We start from the raw sequence: 17,941 nt of genomic DNA, 5'->3' as shown, positions 1-17,941 counted from the left end.
GTTGTAAAATTTTCTTTCTTGGGTTTTGGTATTTTAACCTCCTCTTGTTCTTCTCCCTCCATTAACTTTCCCAAGTGCCAATTAGCTGCTCATTTTCTCTCCGGGACACCTTTTAAAATTTTCTTTAAACCTGTGAGTTGGCTAATCACTCACCTGGTACCAGCATTCCATTCAAACACTGCTCCTGCACAAAAAACTTAGTCTGGTTGCCCCAGTTTCAGAGCGTTCATTTTTCAATGGCCGCCACCCCTGATGCTGGTTCAAAGAGCAGCCTCTGATCTTTCAAGGAACTTGCCTGTTCCTCTTGGTCATCCGAGGCACCTCTCCTTCTTAACCATCCCTACAGGACAGTTCCGGTCTGAAGACCTCCCAACAGTGGTTTGTTCAGCTGGATTTTTGCGGAGCTCATCAGAGCCTACTATATTTCCGGCCGGTCTCACTGCGACGCTTCTGGTTTCTCCCACCCTTTTAAGTTTATTGCCAGGAGTTTAACAGTTAAGCCCATTTTCTTTTTACTGTGTATATACTCAGGCTGATTGATTGTACATTTAAAATATTGCACATAATGAGGATGGGAAGATAGATCGTGCTGAAAGAGAGTGTCTGGTCATTCAACTAGTTTCATGCCTAAAATGGGACTATAACTCATGATATTTAGATTTCTAAACCGATGCCTCAATCAAACTTGTTCTCCTGTGGTTATTACAGGTAATCCTCAACTTGTGACCATGTGTTTCAAAATTGTTCAAAGTTAATGATGGCATTGAAAAAGTAACTTGGTAGTAGATAACCAGTCCTTGCACTTATGACCATTGCAGTGTCCCAGCAGGTGATCAATATTCACTTAAGTCACTTAACCATATTGTTTAGTTCCTGTTCCAACTGTGACCATAAGTAGAGAACTACATTATGCCTTAAACAAAATTAGCATTCTTTTCTTTTATTATTTTTGTTTCTCCAAATTCAATTTTAAATCCAGTTATAAAATTTTCTTTCTTGGGCTTTGATATTTTAACTTCCTCTTGTTCTTCTCCTTCAAATGTCAATATTATCAAAAATATTTTTAATGCACATAAAAGTACTTTCCTTCAGGTTTCTTTTCTTTTATTATTTTTCCAAATCCAATTTTAAATTCAGTTGTAAAATTTTCTTTCTTGGGTTTGGTATTTTAACCTCCTCTTGTTCTCTCCATTAACTTTCCCAAGTGCCAATTAGCTGCTCATTTTCTCTCAGGACACCTTTTAAAATTTTCTTTAAACCTGTGAGTTGGCTAATCACTCACCTGGTACCAACATTCCATTCAAACACTGCTCCTGCACAAAAACTTAGTCTGGTTGCCCCAGTTTCAGGCGTTCATTTTCAATGGCCGCCACCCTGATGCTGGTTCAAAGAGCAGCCTCTGATCTTTCAAGGAACTTGCCTGTTCCTCTTGGTCATCCGAGGCACCTCTCCTTCTTAACCATCCCTACAGGACAGTTCCGGTCTGAAGACCTCCCAACAGTGGTTTGTTCAGCTGGATTTTTGCGGAGCTCATCAGAGCCTACTATATTTCCGCCGGTCTCACTGCGGCGCTTCTGGTTTCTCCACCCTTTTAAGTTTATTGCCAGGAGTTTAGAGCCCATTTTCTTTTTACTGTGTATATACTCAGGCTGATTGATTGTACATTTAAAATATTGCACATAATGAGGATGGGAAGATAGATCGTGCTGAAAGAGAGTGTCTGGTCATTCAACTAGTTTCATGCCTAAAATGGGACTATAACTCATGATATTTAGATTTCTAAACCGATGCCTCAATCAAACTTGTTCTCCTGTGGTTATTACAGGTAATCCTCAACTTGTGACCATGTGTTTCAAAATTGTTCAAAGTTAATGATGGCATTGAAAAAGTAACTTGGTAGTAGATAACCAGTCCTTGCACTTATGACCATTGCAGTGTCCCAGCAGGTGATCAATATTCACTTAAGTCACTTAACCATATTGTTTAGTTCCTGTTCCAACTGTGACCATAAGTAGAGAACTACATTATGCCTTAAACAAAATTAGCATTCTTTTTCTTCTAAAAAGGGAATGAGAAGATTCAAAAAGTAAAATGGACAAATAGCAATAGCACTTAAACTTATATACCGCTTCATAGTGCTTTTACAGCCCTCTCTAAGCAGTTTACAGAGTCAGCATATTGCCCGCAACAATCTGGGTCCACATTTTACTGACTTCGGAAGGATGGAAGGCTGAGTCAACCTTGAGCCGGTGAGATTTGAACTACAGAATATTAGTCAAGCTTTACAAAGATTGAAATAAATCCATTTAGTGGATTTACAACTTTAGTAGTTTAATAAATCTGGTTTATTAAAGGATAAATGTGCTATTCCTTTTCTTCTATTATTCTATTATTCTTTTAATCCTATAATCCCTCCAAGAAAGATAACAGACATAATTGTTCAATTTCTTTTCCTACAAATGGATGTGCATTTTATTGTATGTCACTAACTCTGCAGTATGAAGTAGTAATAATTGTTCCATCCCAACGTTTTGCTTGAACCAGAAAGCTGGAAAAGGTATACTTAGCCTACAGATATGTTTTATACCCAGAATAGTCCAGCCTATGGACTAGTGAGTTAAAACCATATTCTCTTCTTATGTTTGTTTAATTGATTCAGTAATTGTTGAGAAGCATAAGCTTGACCCACTACAATTGTTAGGGGATATACAAGTTTCTTTAATTTTTTTTGTTGTTGTTTACATTTATACCCCGCCCTTCTCCGAAGACTCAGGGCGGCTTACAATGTATAAGGCAATAGTCTCATTCTATTTGTATATTTTTTTTACAAAGTCAACTTATTGCCCCCCCAACAATCTGGGTCCTCATTTTACCTACCTTATAAAGGGTGGAAGGCTGAGTCAACCTTGGGCCGGGCTCGAACCTGCAGTAATTGCAGGCTCTGTGTTCTAATAACAGGCTTCTCTACTGCCTGAGCTATCCCGGCCCCTAATGCATAGGAAGTCTTCATTTTTATTTTATTTTAGTGCATTTAAAAGCATAATCTAAAAAAGGAAGGAAAGAAACAAGAATGTTATGCAAAATTATTCAAAGAAACCTTAGATTAGTAATATATAAAAGGTGACCTTGTATCAATTGTTACTATTATTAAAAGAGCAGATCAGTAATAAATAACAGAAGCAACCAGTATAATAAAAATAATCAGGACAAAACAATAGCAGTTTTTATCTAATTTAAGAAAGTCTGTCTTCGTTATAATAATAATTCACTATAATGAATTAATAATAAACAGAGTTGGAAGGGATCTTGGAGGTCATCTAGTCCAACCCCCTGCTCAATCAGGAGACCTATACTAGGGATTCGAACCACCAACCTTTCTGATTGACAAGCTCAGCGTCTTAGCCACTGAGCCACCTAGAGAACCTAGGACAAAGTCCAGTATGTTAACACTTTATTGTAAAATAAATCCAAACTTCAGACATAGTACAAGATCATGCTGAAAATTATAATCCATAAATGATTTTCAGATTCAATTAAATTCTGTATCCTACTTTTAAAAAACAGACTTTTTTTATATTGACTCATCCAGCTTTATATTTCTTTCATTATTCTAAAAAAGAAATTATGCTATTTGCCAGAAACAAGGGCCGGAATAGCTCAGGCTGTAAGGAGCCTGTTATTAGAACACAATAGCCTGCAATTACTGCAGGTTCAAGCCCGGCCCAAGGTTGACTCAGCCTTCCATCCTTTATAAGGTAGGTAAAATGAGGACCCAGATTGTTGGGGGGGCAATAAGTTGACTTTGTAAATATACAAATAGAATGAGACTATTGCCTTATACACTGTAAGCCGCCCTGAGTCTTCGGAGAAGGGCGGGATATAAATGTAAATAAATAAATAAAAAAATCATGGCAGGTATTTATAGCAAACTCAATTTATAGGAAGATAGTGCTCAATAACATTTACCAGAAAGACAGATTGGAGGGGGTGTGGAATATTTAAAATTAGTTTTATTCTATAGTCAATCACTTTGAAAACTATTAGGGGTTATGATACTGATACTGACACCGAGTGTAAAAAAAAAAAGTGATGAATTTGAGTGTAATCAATTATTACATTTCCAGTAGCAATTAAAGTGGAGTGATTTACGAATGAAGAAACATCCTGTGCCTGTTTTCTCTGTAATATTCAATTTGACATTTATCTTCTGTGGATATTTACATTGTTTCTTATCAGTTGATTTGTTTAAATTATACATATATTTAAGTATGCATTCTTTTTCTTCCCATTCTATTCTAAATGTATAATCCATCAAATGTTCGGAATTTTATGTAATAAAATAAGGCACATCTAAGCTTTCCAAGAAGAGAATTTGAAAATATTTCATCTTTGTTCTGTTAAATTTTGCAATACATAAATCATTCATAAGCTTTCTGGGATCCTGTCCTTATGGGATTCATGTTAAATTATTTTGATAATATAGTTTGAGATTGGCACAGCTAATCTACAATTTTTCAGTCTTCCAAAATTCTAAATTTAATACTCTTTTAAAAAATGAAATTAATTACTTTGCTACTCATGTAATTTTCCTCATTTCATGAAGGATTGAATTAAACTGTGGGAGTAAGGACACGTCTTTCTTATGTATGTTTTGTGAACTTCTTTTATTCAAACTTCACCAAAATACAGACTGCTGTAACTTTGTTTTAGAGTAGTTCATGTAGGTAAACTTACTGTAGGTAAACTTACAGCCTCTGTGGCTCAGACTGGTAAGACAGTCTGTTATTAACACAGCTGCTTGCAATTACTGCAAGTTCTAGTCCCACCAGGCCCAAGGTTGACTCAGCCTTCCATCCTTTATAAGGTAGGTAAAATGAGGACCCAGATTGTTGGGGGCAATAAGTTGACTTTGTATATAAATATACAAATAGGATGAAGACTTTGCTAACATAGTGTAAGCCGCCCTGAGTTTTCGGAGAAGGGTGGGATATAAATGCAAATTTTTTTAAAAAAAGTATTCCTTGAGGACTAGAAATGCATTATATATTTATTATTATAACTTAAAGTATAAACTGTATAAAACATCTGCATAGAAAGGCAAGTGGAAATGTCTTAAAATGAATAAAATAAGTTGACAACTTGTACATTTGAAACTGCTGAAAATCATTGGGAAATATGCTATATTTCATTATATATGTTATGTCCCTGGAAAGGACTGATAGACTGAGGCGAGATGTTTGGTAAATGCTAACAGGTTTATCAATAACAGTAAGCACTAACACCCTTTCATGGATTACTGCCTTGTTATGGCAAAGGGGCTTGCGTAGCTCAATGAAGCTATGAGCTATGCCGTCCAAGACGGACAGGTCATAGCACAGAGTTCTGACAAAACGTAATCCACTGGAGAAGGAAATGGCAACCCACTCCAGTATCTTTGCCATGAAAACCCCATGGACAGTACAAAAAGGAAAAAATATATGACGTTGGAAGATGTGCCCCTCAGGTCGGAAGGTGTCCAATATGCTACTGGGGAAGAGCAGAGGGCTAGTACTAATAGCGCCAGAAAAAATGAAGCGACTGGGCTAAAGCCGAAAGGACGCTCAGCTGTGGATGTATCTGGTGGTGAAAGGAAAGTCCGATGCTGTAAAGATTTTTTCTCCATAGGAACCTGGAATGTAATGCCCTAACCACTGGTGCTGAAGAAGATGAAATTGACCAGTTCTATGAAGCCCTACAGCACCTGATAGAATTAACACCAAAAAATGATGTCCTTATCTCATGGGAGATTGGAATGCTAAAGTAGGAAGCCAAAAAATAACCGGAATAACAGGCAAGTATGACCTTGGAGTACAAAATAAAGCAGGGCACAGGCTGATAGAATTCTGTCAAGACAATACGATGGTCATGGCAAACACTCTTTTCCAACAACCTAAGAGACGACTCTACACATGGACATCACCAGATGGTCAACACAGAAATCAGATTGACTATGTGCTCTGCAGCCAAATATGGAGAAGCTCTATACAGTCAGTAAAAACAAGACCAGGAGCTGACTGTGGCTCAGATCATGAGCTGCTTCTTGCAAAATTTAGGCTTAAACTAAAGAAAGTAGGGAAAAGCACCAGGCCACTCAGGTATGAACTAAATCATATCCCTGATGAATATACAGTAGAGGTGACAAATAGATTTAAAGAATTAGATCTGATAGACAGAGTGCCTGATGAACTATGGACGGAGGTTCGCAACATTGTACAAGAGGTAGCAACTAAAACCATTCCAAAGAAAAAGAAATGCAAGAAAGCAAAACAGCTGTCTGAGGAAGCTCTGCAAATAGCTGAGGAAAGAAGGGAAGCGAAAGGCAAGGGAGAAAGAGAAAGATACACCCAGTTGAATGCAGAATTCCAGAGAATAGCTAGAAGAGATAAGAATACATTCTTAAATGAACAGTACAAAGAAATAGAAGAAAACAATAGAATGGGGGGACCAGAGATCTATTCAAGAAAATTGGAGATATGAAGGGAACATTTCATGCAAAGATGGGCATGATAAAGGACCAAAATGGCAGGGACCACCAGAGGCAGGAGAGATTAAGAAGAGGTGGCAAAATTACACAGAAGAACTATAGAAGAATGAATTTAACATCCCTGATAACCACAAAGTCACTAACCTTGAGCCAGACATTCTAGAATGTGAAGTCAAATGGGCCTTAGGAAATCTGAGTAACAACAAAGCTAGTGGAGGAGACAGTATTCCAGCTGAGCTATTCAAAATCTTAAAAGACGACGCAGTAAAAGTGCTACACCCAATTTGCCAGCAAATTTGGAAAACTCAACAATGGTCACAGGATTGGAAAAGGTCAGTTTACATTCCAATTCCAAAGAAAGGCAATGCCAAGGAATGTTCAAACTATCGCACCATTGCACTCATTTCACATGCTAGTAAGGTTATGCTTAAAATCCTACAAGCTAGGCTTCAGCAATATGTGGATCGAGAACTACCAGAAGTACAGGCAGGATTTCGTAGAGGCAGAGGAACTAGAGATCAAATTGCCAACATATGCTGGATCATGGAGAAAACTAGGGAGTTCCAGAAAAACATCTACTTCTGCTTCATTGACTGCTAAAGCCTTTGATTGTGTGGATCACAACAAATTGCGGCAAGTTCTTAAAGAGATGGGAGTACCAGACCATCTTATTTCTCTCTTGAGAAACCTGTATGCGGGTCAAGAAGCCACAGTGAGAGCTGGACACGGAACCACTGATTGGTTCAATATTGGGAAAGGAGTCCGGCAAGGCTGTATACTATCACCCTGCCTATTTAACTTATATGCAGAACACATCATGAGAAAGACGGGGCTAGATGAATCAAAAATTGGAATTAAGATTGCCGGAAGAAATATCAACAACCTCAGATATGCAGACGATACCACTCTAATGGCAGAAAGCGAAGAGGAACTAAAGAGTCTCTTGATGTGGGTGAAGGAGGAGAGTGCAAAAGTTGGCTTGAAACTCAACATTAAGAAAACTAATATCATGGCATCCATCCCTTTCAATTCCTGGCAGATAGATGGTGAAGAAATGGAGGTAGTGACAGATTTTATTTTCCTGGGCTCCAAGATTACCGCAGATGGGGACTGTAGCCAAGAAATTAAAAGACGCTTGCTCCTGGGGAGGAAACCTATGGCAAATCTAGACAGCATACTAAAAAAGCAGAGACATCACCCTGCCAACCAAAGTGCGTATAGTCAAAGCTATCGTTTTCCCAGTTGCAATGTATGGCTGTGAAGGTTGGCCCATAAGAAAGGCTAAGCGCCAAAGAATTGAGGCCTTTGAACTCTGGTGCTGGAGAAGACTCCTGTGAGTCCCTTGGACTGCAAGGCGAACAAACAAGTCAGTTCTAGAGGAGATCAACCCTGACTGCTCTGTAGAAGGCCAGATCCTGAAGATGAAACTGAAATACTTTGGCCACCTAATGAGAAAGAAGGACTCACTGGAGAAGAGCCTAATGCTGGGAAAGATTGAGGGCAAAAGAAGAAGGGGACGACAGAGAACGAGGTGGCTGGATGGAGTCACTGAAGCAGTAGGCATGAGTTTAAATGGACTCCAGAGGATGGTAGAGGACAGGAAGGCCTGGAAGAATGTTGTCCGTGGGGTCGCGATGGGTCAGACACGACTTCGCAACTAACAACAACAACAAAGCACTAACATGCTTTGCTAGCTTTGACAGCTAATGCGGCTGCTCTGCTAACAACAGCCAGCACTTTGACAGTTCTTTATATACCCTCACCGGCTGTGCTCCAGCCAATCAGTGATCGGCTGCTCTGTGGACCAAAGTATAAACCTGATGCAGCACTCCTCCATCACTAGATGGCGCACTCATAGTCTTTCAGATAGGCAAGCTGTCTCCTGGTTCTCCTGGATCATTGAAGGCCATTGGTAGAAGTTGGATTAGGTGGAACCACCGAAGACGCCTCTGGAATCAGTGCAGTAGGTTCTCCAACACCTGCGACCTTGGGCAAAGCTGGAACACAGTCCATTTCGAGTGGTAAGTTGTTCTCGCTTCTTGCTGCGACTTTTGCCGTGTTTTCCAATTTTGCTTTGTTAGGTCCACCTGTAATAAAACTTTTGTCTGGATTGTTTGGCTTGGCTTCTGCTGTGTGTAAGTATGTCCTAGGTTTCCACCAACCCCTTAATTGGTCAATGTGGCATCGCCACATTTGCCCATCCTCCAACTCTATTTTGTATGATCTGGGCCTGTAATTTCTGTTATTGTTCCAGCTAGCCATAGGAGGTGGCCTGAATAATTCCTGGCATAGTCAGAGTCCCCTGGATAAAATGTCCTAATTTTGGAAGTGAATTCCCTTGGTGTTTCTGGAAAATTTGTAAAATGTAGTTTGTCCAAGTTTGTTTTTATCCTCCTTCCCATCAACAGCTCAGCAGGACCTTGATTTGTTTTTGGGCATGGGGTGGCATGCTGCATCAAAAGATATTTTGCAATCTTAGTGTGCCAGTCCCCTGGACCCAATTTATATAAAGTCTCTTTGACAGACCTTATAGATCTCTCAGCCCGGCCATTACTTGCAGGATGAAAGGGGGCTGTGAGGAGTGTCGTATGCCCAGGCCAGCCAGGTATAGCTCAAATGGGCCAGACATTAACTGGGGCCCATTATTGGATACCAACGTGTCTGGTATGCCATGGGTTGCAAACATGGCTTGGAGGGCTCTGATCAACGCTTCTGTATTGGTGGGGGACATCAGCTTTACCTCCACCAATTTGGAATAAGCATCCACTCCAATTAAAAACATTTGTCCTATATGGGGCCAGCAAAGTCTATGTGGAAGCGAGACCAGGGGGCTTTTGGTTTCTTCCACTTTGTAGAGGGGAGGGGCCTTTGGAGGATTCGCCCTTGATTCCTGGCACTGCTTACACGCCAAGACCCAGTCAGCAATTTTTTAGTCTAGATTGGGCCACCAGCCATAGCTTCTGCCCAGTGCTTTCATATGCACAATTCCTGGGTGGCTGTCATGCAGAGTTGCTAGGATGTGTTTTCGTAAGGTTCTAGGGATGACTACCCTATGGCCCCACAGTAAACAGCCCTTCATAGTTGACAATTTAGTTTGCCTTGCTTTATATTGTTTAAATTCCATTCCAAGTAACCCTGAGGGCCAGCCTCTCTTAACCCAGTCCAAAACCCTGGATATGTCTTTGTCTTTGGCAGAGTGTTTCGCCACGTCTGCTGCTGTTAGGGGCCTTTGTAGATCCTCTGTTGGTAACACTGTGTTTGCAGGTGCAGGGTTTTCTACTGCCATGGGTAACAGGCATCTGCTCAGAGCATCTGCATGGGCAAGTTGCCGCCCTGGCCGATGTTCTAAGGAACAATTATAAGGTGCCAGGAATACAGTCCACCTGATCATTCATGGGGAGAGTATTTGGATCATTTGTCTGTCTCCTGCAAGGATTCCTAGCAAAGGCTTATGGTCAGTAACCAGTGTGAAATGGTGACCATACAAATATTCGTGGAATCTTTTCACCCCAGTGACTAGAGCTAGTGCTTCCTTATCAACTTGCCCAGTTTCTTTTGGCCTTGGACATTGTTCATGAAAAATAGGCTATAGGTGCCTCTACCCCTGTTGGTAATTTATGGCTGAGAACTGCCCCTATGCCATAAGGGAGGCATTGCATGTCAGTACGAGAGGCAATTGGTCATTGTACTGGAGGAAGAGGCTGGCTGATGTGAGTAGGTTTTTTACTGCTTTGAAGGCAGCAGCTTCTTTAGGTCCTCACAGCCAAGGTCTCTTAGAATCTAAAAGCCTGTGTAATGGCTCTGCCACCGAAGCTTTGTGGGGCAAAAATTAACTATAAAAGTTAATAAGGCCTAAAAAGCCTGCAGCTCAGTTTTGTTCTTTGGAGCTGGAGCCTCTTGAATTGTGTTAACTTTAGCATTGGTAGGATGTAGGCCTGAGGCATCAACCCTATAGCCTAAGAATTCAACTTCCTTGACAGCCAATTTGGATACACCTGTTTTTTGAAATTTCTGTAATTTCTGCCTTTTGAAATTCTGTAATTTTTGTAAGACGGCTCGTAGACATTCATTTAATTGCGATAGAGTTTCTGCAGACACCAGAATGTGATCAAAATAAGGTACAATCCAGGAGTGAAATGCTCCTGGTTCAGACCAGCTTGTGCGATCCGGTAGCGATGGCAGCTGCTGGTTCGGAGGACCGGTAGCAAAAATCCCTGGCCCCGCCCCCCTGCCTCTGCTGAGCTGCACCATCAGCAGAGGGTTTTTTTTACTTTTAAAAGCAGATTTTTCTTCATCCAAAACATGCCTTTAAAAGTAAAAAAAAAGCCTTTGAGGATCTTGCCCCTCAGCTGAGATCAGCAGAGCCTTTAATAGAATTTTTTTTTTTATTGGCCAAGTGTGATTGGACACACAAGGAATTTGTCTTGGTGCATATGCTCTCAGTGTACATAAAAGAAAAGATACATTCATCAAGGTACAACATTTACAACACAATTGATGGTCAATATATCAATATAAATCATAAGGATTGCCAGCAACAAGTTATAGTCATACAGTCATAAGTGGAAAGAGATTGGTGATGGGAACTATGAGACGATTAATAGTAGTGCAGATTCAGTAAATAGTTTGACAGTGTTGATGGAATTATTTGTTTAGCAGAGTGATGGCCTTCGGGGAAAAACTGTTCTTGTGTCTAATTGTTCTGGTGTGCAGTGCTCTATAGCATCGTTTTGAGGGTAGGAGTTGAAACAGTTTATGTCCAGGATGCGAGGGGTCTGTAAATATTTTCACGGCCCTCTTCTTGATTCATGCAGTATACAGGTCCTCAATGGAAGGCAGGTTTAAACTTTAAACTTCTTTTTTAAAAAATTAAGGCTCCTCTGGTGATCTCACCTGAGTTCCTCATCACCTTAAAAAACATGTTTTCTGTAGAAAACATGTAGAAAACCTCCTTTTAAGAGATTCTAAGGCACTTACCTGATTACTGATCGACCACATGGCTTTTTTCCCAGCCCGAAAGCCTCAGTTTCACTTTCAGCACCAGACAGAACTAATCTAAACTTAGTAATCTATTTCATCACTGAGCAACTAATGCTGGCTGGTTTTGCTGGCTGAGGAACTCTGGGAATTGAAGTCCACAAACCTTAATAATAAAATAAAATATTTTGCAGCTTTCTGAGATTTGGTGTGTTTCTATAGTGTTTCACTCTAACTACACAAACACACAAAATCTCAGAAAGCTGTATGTGGTATTTTGTGTGTGTGTGTGTATGTGTCAGTTGTGTTGTGTTGTGTGTGTGTAAAGTGTAAAGGTTGGTTTTTGGTACCTCTTATTGTTTTATACTTTGTTTATTATTTTTATTATTTATTGTTATTGGCCACACCCACCCAGTCATCTGACCACCAAGCCATGCCCACCAATTAAGCCATGCCCAGAGAACCGGTAGGGAAAATTTTTAGATTTCACCCCTGGTACAACCCCCGGGATTCCCTGGAGTAGCTGCTCCATCAAGCATTGGAATATTCCCGGGACCACAGTGACACCAAACTGAAGTCTATAGCACTTAAAGGCCCCTCTATGTGTAACTATGGTTTGTGCCTCTGCTGTAGCGGCGTCTACGGGGATAGGCCTGGATAAGATCTAATTTGGCAAAAATCTTGCCTTGTCCTAGGGAATGAAGTAAATGCTGCACTACCGGTACAGGATAGGCAGAATTTTGGAAGGCTTTATTAAGCATTCATTTGTAGTCTGCACAAATCCTCACGGATCCGCCTGGCTTAACAGGAGTGACTATAGGCATTTTCCACTTGGATTGGTCAACCACCTCGAGGATGCCTTGTGCTAGTAACTTATCTAAAGTGGTCTACCTTAGTTCTAAGGGCAAAATGAACTCGCCAGGCCTTAATTTAATGGGTGCCACCTGGGGATCTACGTTAAAGGACAGAAGTTTTCCTGTGTACTTACCTATGTTGAAGACAGTGTCAAACTCTTTGTTGAGATTTGACAGGATGGGTTTCTGGATGTGGTGAATTTCTGAGATGGAGAGGCCCAGTGAATGGAACCATTCAAGGCCTAAAAGGCTAGGAAGTGGGTCTTCCACTATGATAATTTGGGATGAGTTTGATTCTGTGGCTCTCGAGGACGTGGACAGGTTGCTGGGGAGGTTACATGCAACTACATGTTTACTGGACCCGTGTCCTTCCTGGTTAGTGCTGGCTGCTCAGGAAGTGACACGAGGCTGGCTCCAGGGGATTATAAATGCTTCTTTGATGGAAGAGGTTTTCCCCGCCGCCTTGAAAGTCCGGCTTCCGACCCGGTTATAGCACGGAGACGGCTTTGGTCGCGTTGGTGGATGACCTCTGGAGGGCCAGGGACAGGGGTTGCTCCTCTGCCTTGGTCCTATTAGATCTCTCAGCGGCTTTTGATACCATCGACCATGGTATCCTGCTGCGCCGGTTGGAGGGATTGGGAGTGGGGGGCACCGTTTATCGGTGGTTCTCCTCCTATCTCTCTGACCGGTCGCAGACGGTGTTGACGGGGGGGCAGAGGTCGTCCTCGAGGCGCCTCACTTGTGGGGTGCCTCAGGGGTCGATTCTCTCGCCTACCCTGTTCAACATCTATATGAAGCCGCTGGGTGAGGTCATCAGTGGTTTCGGGGTGAGTTATCATCTGTACGCTGATGATACTCAGCTGTACCTTTCCACCCCGGACCACCCCAACGAAGCGGTCGAAGTGCTGTCCCGGTGTCTGGAAGCTGTACGGGTCTGGATGGGGAGAAACAGACTCAAGCTCAATCCCTCCAAGACGGAGTGGCTGTGGATGCCGGCACCCTGGTACAATCAGCTGCATCCGCGGCTGACTGTTGGGGGCAAGTTAGTGGCTCCAAAGGAGGTGGTCCGCAACTTGGGTGTCCTCCTGGATGGACAGCTGTCCTTTGATGAACATCTGGCGGCCGTCTCCAGGAGGGCCTTTTACCAAGTTCGCTTGGTCCGCCAGTTCCTTGACCGGGATGCACGGTCAGTCACGCTCTGGTTACATCTAGGTTGGATTACTGCAATGCTCTCTACATGGGGCTGCCCTTGAGGTGCACCCGGAGGCTACAGTTAGTCCAGAATGCGGCTGCGCGAGTGGTAACGGGAGCCACTCGTGGCTCCCACGTAACACCACTACTCTGTAGCCTGCACTGGCTTCCTGTGGTTTTCCGGGTGTGCTTCAAGATTTTGGTTACCACCTTTAAAGCGCTTCATGGCTTAGGACCCGGATACTTACGAGACCGCCTGCTGTTACCTTATGCCTCCCACCGACCCGTATGCTCTCACAGAGAGGGTCTCCTCAGGGTGCCGTCCACCAAACAGTGTCGGCTGGCAGCCCCCAGGAGCAGGGCCTTCTCTGTGGGGGCACCGACGCTCTGGAACAAACTTCCCCCTGGCTTACGTCAAGTGCCTGGTCTTCGGACCTTCCGTCGTGAGCTCAAAACACACCTATTTATTCAAGCGGGACTGGCATAATAGTGTCAAATTTTAATTTGGGGTTTTATTAATATTTTTAAATTTTTAAAACTAAATTTTAACCGGGTTTTATTATTTATATGTCTATTTTAAATATTTGGCATATTTAATAAGTTTTTTAGATTAATGTTTTACTTTGTATATTTATGTGTTTTTTATATGGCTGTACACCGCCCTGAATCCCTAGGGAGATAGGGCGGTATAAAAGTATGAATGAATAAATAAATAAATAAATAAATAAATAAATAAATAAATAAATAAATAAATAAATAAATAAGTGGAAGGCTCCCTGAGAAGGTTCTATAGTGAATATGAAATGTGCAGGTTCCCAGAATGGGGATGTGCCTGCCTTGGTACTCCCTCAATTTAGTAAGGGTTGGTTGGATTGCCCTTTTTGATACTTTGGGAGCCAATCGCTTGATGGTATTTCAGGACATCAGGGACATGGATGAACCTATGTCCATTTCCATTTTACATGGAGAATCTTCTAATTTGATGGTAACAAAAATTTTTTTCCTATCATTGTCTGCATTGCCAATTATTTAGATTCAGGGGGGTAGCCATCCTTGTTAATTGTATAGCAGTCCTCTCCCATTTGAATTTTTAAAAGGAGTTTTTCTAAAAAATGGTGTTCTAGTTGTGGGTTTTGAATTTGGCTGTGGGGCTCTGCATACTCTTGCCAGATGGCCCTTTCATCCACATCTTAAGCAGTCTATATTACGGAACTTGCATGAAGCTCGCAGGTACTGTCCACCACAGCTGAGGCATGCTCTCTGGGTGTCTGCTTTTCTTTGCTGTCTCTTCTGTTGTTGGGTAGTTTGTCTTCTTCCTCTGTGTCCCCTTCTATGTCTGCTGTTTCTGAATGGACAGGCTCCATTTTGGCGGGAAAGTTTGAGGTATTAGTTAGTTGAATTTCAGAGACAGATTTGTTGGACAGTTCTGGTGTCAGATCTCATCTAAAGCCAATTGTAGTGGGTGTACAGTTTTAGTCAGCAGGTGGCACTGTATCCTTAAGTAAGGCACTCAGTTCTTGTTAAAGAAGCATCGGGTGACCTTTCGTTGCTGACAGTGGTTTCAGTTCTTGTACTGACGACTCAGCTCAGTGACTCTTTCACGTCAGCTCTCGTCGCTGCACCTCAGGTCGGGAGAGAAATCCCACCTTCATCGCCAGCTGTTACGTCCCTGGAAGGGACTGACAGACTGATGTGAGACATTTGGTAAAGGCTAATAGGTTTATTCAATAACAATAAGTGCTAACATGCTAGCTTTGACACCTAACACGGCTGCTCAGCTAACAGGAGCAGCAGCAGCCGGCACTTTGACAGTTCTTTATATACTCCCGCCGGGTGCACTCCAGCCAATCAGCAATTGGTACTCTGCAGATCAAAGTGTAAACTGGATGCAGCAATATACATTATAGCAGGGGTGAAATGCTCCTGGTTTGGACCGGCTTGCCTGATCCGATAGCAATGGCAACTGGTGGTTTGGAGAACCGATAGCAAAAATCCCTGGCCCCACCCCCTGCCTCTGCTGAGCCATGCCATCATCAGAGGTTTGTTTGTTTTTTATTTTTAAAAGCAGTTTTTCTTCAGCCAAAAAAATAAACCTAAAGTAAATAAAAAATAAAAATTCGCGGCTCGGCTGGGATCGTCAGAACCCTTTAAACTCTTTTTTTTGACAACCTCTTCAGCTGAAGAGTTTGTTTAAAAAAAATGGTTTTAAAGGCTCCTCTGGCGAGCCCAGCTAAATTCCTCACCACCAGAACCTTAAAAAACATGTTTTCTACAAGCTCTTCAGCCGAAGAGCTTGTTAAAACAATTATTTTAAGAGGTTCTGGGCTGCGATGAGGGAACTTCAGCTGGGATTGTCAGAGGCGCTTTTAAAATCTTTTTTTCCTCTGGCAATCCCAGATGAGTTGTCTGATCATCACAGGCTTTTAAAATCATTTTTAACAGCCTCTTACAATAGCCCCGACCCATGCCCAACCAATCCTCCCTCCCCACTTACCTAATTACTGCTTTCGGGCTGGCAAAGCCATGCTTTACATCAGTTGCATCAGCTAGCAACTGAATCTGCCTGCCTGCAATCCATCTTCTCAGTGGGCAACTCAATCTTCCTGGTTTGCTGGCTGAGGAACTCTGGGAATTGAAGTCCACAAACCTTAAAGTAGTAAGGTTGGAGACCCCTGATCTAAAAAATATAAATAAAATAATAAAATAAAATAAAATATTTGTGCAGCTTTCTGAGATTTGGTGTGTTTCTGTAGTGTTTCACTCTAACTACACAAACACACAAAATCTCACAAAGCTGTATGTGGCATTTTGTGTGTGTGTGTGTGTGTGTGTGAATCAGCTGTGTTGTGTTGTGTGTGTGTAAAGTGTGAAAGTTGGTTTTTGAGCTTTTTGTGGCTGTGTGAGGTTCCTGCTTGTTTCAGGGGCCATTTTGGGTGAAGTGCAGCTGCTTTTACATTGTGTGTGTCAATTGTGTTTTGTTGTGTTTGTGTAAAGTGTGAAAGTTGGTTTTTGGTACCTCTTATTGTTTTGTATACTTTGTTTATTATTTGTTTGTTTATTATTTTTATCATTTATTATTATTGGCCACACCTACCCAGTCATCTGACCACCAAGCCACGCCCACCAATTAAACCACAGAACCGGTAGGGAAAATTTTTAGATTTCACCCCTGCATTATATATAATGTTCCCCTGTAGGATGAAAATTTTGCTTTCTTCCATTCTACCTTCAGTGTTTCTAATAGTATGATTGTATTGGTAACTTGTTCTACCAGGTGAAAGATATGGATACATTGTTATACTTGGGTACTCATATATCTTTTTTGCTTCGATTTTGGAAAATTGTGGCATTTTTAAAATTGTGTTTATTATATAAATTACATCTAAGCAGAATTCCTATTAAAACCTGAGCTTTTAAAATTGGTGCAGTATAATACAATTTGCATTTGTAACAGTTGTATATTTTTATATATAGCAAAAAAAATACTACTATATCAAGTGCTGTTTTGAAAATAAGATTGATTTGTATGTATGTAAAAGAGAAGAGTTTTCCTTAAAATCTGTGAACATTTTAGTTTTCATATTTTGATCTGCCTCCCAAGATTTGGGGTTGTGTTTTGTTTTTTTGCTTTTTGTTTTATTTTTTTCATGCTGCTCATGTTGACAGGAAATTTCCACACAAATTGGAATGCATGTTCCATGTGATCTTCAGATATTCAGTTCCTTTGACAATCCTGTCTCTTGTGAATACTGTGGAAGTGATACATACGCAAAGTAGAGAAGGGGTCCTTATGTTCACATTTTTCCTTTAATGTTCCTGAATTAATAAAGTGCATATTATGTGAGAATGTATTTTATACTTTGTAAAACAACCTGCTGCTTAATGAAGTTTTAGTTAAAAGAACAAAATCTTTGTTTATATTAATAAACCGCAGATTTTAAAGAGAGAATAAAGACTTTCTTGAAGAAAAAAATGTCTAAGCCTGCACTTATGTAAAGAAACTCTTCTCGCTTATGAATAAGAATATGGAGAGAGAACAAGGTTGTCAAAAAATACAGAACTCTGAAATAGAAATTGTCAATTCATAATATCTGACCATTTAATTGCCATCTGGATGGAATATAAATCAATTGTTGAATCAGTACAATGTGACAATTTTGGTTTTTCCCCACAGTATTTCAACAGCTGGATAATTATTTGTTTAAAGAAAATAGCAGTCAACCCATCTCCTCTAGTTACCAGCTGAATGTAATACGTGATGGATTATATAAAACATTGCCATCAATTTTATTGTTGCTTATCAATCTAGATAAACTTCACTGAACTATTGCATTTGAAGGTCTTGTTCACCGGAAATACAAATTAACATTGCTTGGAGTTTTTTTGTACTTTAATC

The sequence above is a fragment of the Ahaetulla prasina genome, chromosome 4, assembly GCF_028640845.1.
Source record: "Ahaetulla prasina isolate Xishuangbanna chromosome 4, ASM2864084v1, whole genome shotgun sequence".
Lineage (NCBI taxonomy): Eukaryota > Metazoa > Chordata > Lepidosauria > Squamata > Colubridae > Ahaetulla > Ahaetulla prasina.
The sequence above is the reverse complement of the archived record's forward strand: the minus strand, read 5'-3'. Positions refer to the sequence as shown.